At 41.8% G+C, this 3,087-nt stretch overlaps 1 pseudogene; it reads right to left on the reverse strand.

Annotated features, from left to right (window-relative positions):
* Window positions 1-243: 243 nt before the first annotated feature.
* LOC116890086 lies at window positions 244-510 on the reverse strand (annotated as a pseudogene).
* Between the last annotated feature and the right edge of the window lie 2,577 nt (window positions 511-3,087).

Here is a 3,087-nt window from a genome sequence, read left to right on the forward strand (position 1 = left end):
TGAACAGGAGCCTTACAAAATTATCAGGGAAAGATGTTTTCTTTCCTCAATCCAGCTTGGGAGATATTTTGTTAGTGACCATGATCCTCTCCCTTTCACCCCAAACAATGAAGTGTTCTGTGTGCTAACAATATAGCTTTCAAAAAGTAAAACAAAATTCTACATTTTTATAAAACTTAATAAAACTATTATCTCAAACCGCATAGTCACCAGAAGCACACAGTTATCAAAACTGTATACACGTCACTTGGTATCTCCAGCACCTTCAGCTTTCTGTGCCTGCTCTGTTTTGGAGTCTCCATTTTCTGCAGGATTATTCGCATCCTTACTGACCTACCCCTTCTTCCCCTGGGGTATCTTCTCCCACTTCTTTGCAGGGCCCTTTCTAGGCTTGGACTCTGGCTTTGGAGGAGCGGGTTTATCAGACAACTTTGCAGATCTTCTCTGTGGCTCGTCCCTCACCTTGGCTTCGTCTCCTTTAGCGTCCCCTTCAGCCTTTCTTTTGGGCATGGCGGAAGTAGGGAACACCGGCGCCGGACACGGATGGGTATACAGTGGCGAACAGGTTTTGCCCATCCGGGGCTCATGCTCGCTGCTTCTTTACACTGCTCCGACTGATATAATTTTAATGATGCTGCATATTAGCAAATATTTTATAGTTGCATTGAAAACTCTAGTTGTTGGCCAAGCCAAGAGTAAAATTCATGCTAATAACTTAAATGTTTAATTTTTCTTATAACAAATTGGACAGCAAATTGAAACACACCGTAAATGACAAATTGAGAGTGAGGATGTAGAAGAAAGAGAAATCGTTATGTACTTATACCTTTAATGACCCCCTTTCGTGGCTTTTTGAATAAGTAGCTCTACATGACATTTTCATTTTACGCTGAGCTAAGTAAATTGTGCAGCCTTCTCTGCTCGCCTTTCAGACTCATGATGTGAACATTCGCCCGCAGGACAAATATTGACAGAGTACCGATTAGTGCATAGATCTAGAAAGATAGCTTAGGTAGTGAGTAACTGCAACAGAAAAGCAGAAATTAAGTTGAACCTGGGCAGTCCAGAAAGGTGCTTCTAAGGTGATACTCCAATGTATGCTGGTGAGGCTCCAGATCGTGAATGTTCCAGAGAGTCACTGAGACAAGGCTTCCATAGATGCTGCCTAAGCAAGTTCCCTCGGGTGCTCTTGGAGGCTTTTCTATGCCTCTTGGCTTGGGGATGTGTGGAGAGACTACTAACCTGAACAATTAACATCTTTATCAGGTTACAAGGCTTCTTGTGATCCTTCTCTGCTTAGCATTGCTTATCCTCCTGAGAGGAATATTAGGTATTCTTTGTGTTAACTGAAGGAAGTGGGCTATTCGTCCAAGCCAGCCCATGCTAATCCATCTTTACCAGAGGCTGATAGAATTAATCTCTTAACACTAAGACCTTTAAAAAAATAGTACAGGACTTTGGAACTGAGGCGATTGCTCAGTAAGAGATCTTTCTGGGCGAGCACAAGAAGCTGGGCTTTAATTCTTAGTACCACATAATAAAATAGGTACAGGCAGGACACACATTTCCAACTCACTGGAATAAAGCAGAAAATGACAGAACTAGACATCTGGTGCCTTGTTCTGGCCTTGAAAACACACACACATGCACACACACACACACACACACACACACACACACACACACACACACACACACACACACACACACGATCCTGCTTCCTTGTCTTTTAGGCAACATTCTGATTTCCCACCATTAGTCATGAAAGACAAACATTCAGCCCTGGTGTCATTTTTTATCTTTAAATGAAAGTAGGTGACAGCAATCACATTTGTAATTCCTCTTAGATTATGGCTTGAAGCCTCAACAGCCATGGCTTCATGGAAAGGAAATCCAAGGAGTTAAGATATCACTTGAAATTTCAATCAGTGATGATAATTGTATTTACATTTTAATTAAATATCATTTGTTTGTAGTTCTTGTAAAGTATTTCTCTACTGTTCTCAGTATGAGACACTCATAACCTCTCAAGGCTTTATAAAATCCACAGCTTTATCAATTCATTTGGGTGCATACCCAAGATTTATCAAGGTCTGTCCATGTACTTGCTAGGCAGTTAGACTGAATGGAGTGAGAATGATGCTAACAAGCTTCCCTGTTCAGAGGGCTCTTGGCTGAGTCTGGTAGAACCTTAACTCCTCAAAGTCACATAGAAGCTGATGGCTTAAAATGTTTGAGGCTTGGCCATCGCTCAAGTGGCTAACTGTGCTTGGGTTGAAATGGGTGCTTGTCATTCCCTGTGCCTTGACCTGATTTAAGAATCTACTACTCAAGTTAGGGTAAAGCCTTTTCTGAGATTTGTACATAGAGAGGTGCGTGTTAATGGAAACAATTGTGAAGTTGAAACTTCAGCTACAAAGCCACAGAAATCTGTTGATGAAAGCTTTGTGGTCATCTCTCATTGTTAATGTCTCAATGTTTAATAGACTCTTAACTATTGCTAGTAGAATTTCCATTTTCCCTACCACTTTTTCTCCTTGTATTCACTTCTTTCTGATCTTGCACTTTATTATCTTAGAGCAAATGTCTTAGTTAGAGTTTTATTGATGTGAAGAGGCACGGTGACCACGGCAACGCTTATAAAGAAAAACATTTCACTGGGGCTGACTTATGCAGTTTAGAAGTTTAGTCCATTATCGTCCTGGCAGGAAGCATGGTAGAGTGCAGGCAGACATGGTGCTGGAGTAGGTGCTGAGAGTTCTACATCTGGATCAGCAGGGAGCGGAGAGAGAACTGACTTGAGCTTCTGAGACCTAAAAGCCTGTCCCCGCAGTGACAGATCTCCACTAGCAAGGCCCCACCTACTCCAAAAATGCAACATTATGGGCCAAGCATCCAAACACATGAATCTATGGGGGCCATTCCTATCCAAATCACCACACCAGAGAGTAGTGAGGGTTTCATAGACTATCCAGTCCAGTGCTTTATAAACTCCACATGAGTCTTTCCAAGGATCCATAAATGTCAAACAAGGATGGATGAGTCAAGCAGCTCTAAAATTTAAACCCCAAATAGTATCACTCTAGT

Source organism: Rattus rattus, chromosome 1 (genome assembly GCF_011064425.1).
Source record: "Rattus rattus isolate New Zealand chromosome 1, Rrattus_CSIRO_v1, whole genome shotgun sequence".
NCBI lineage: Eukaryota > Metazoa > Chordata > Mammalia > Rodentia > Muridae > Rattus > Rattus rattus.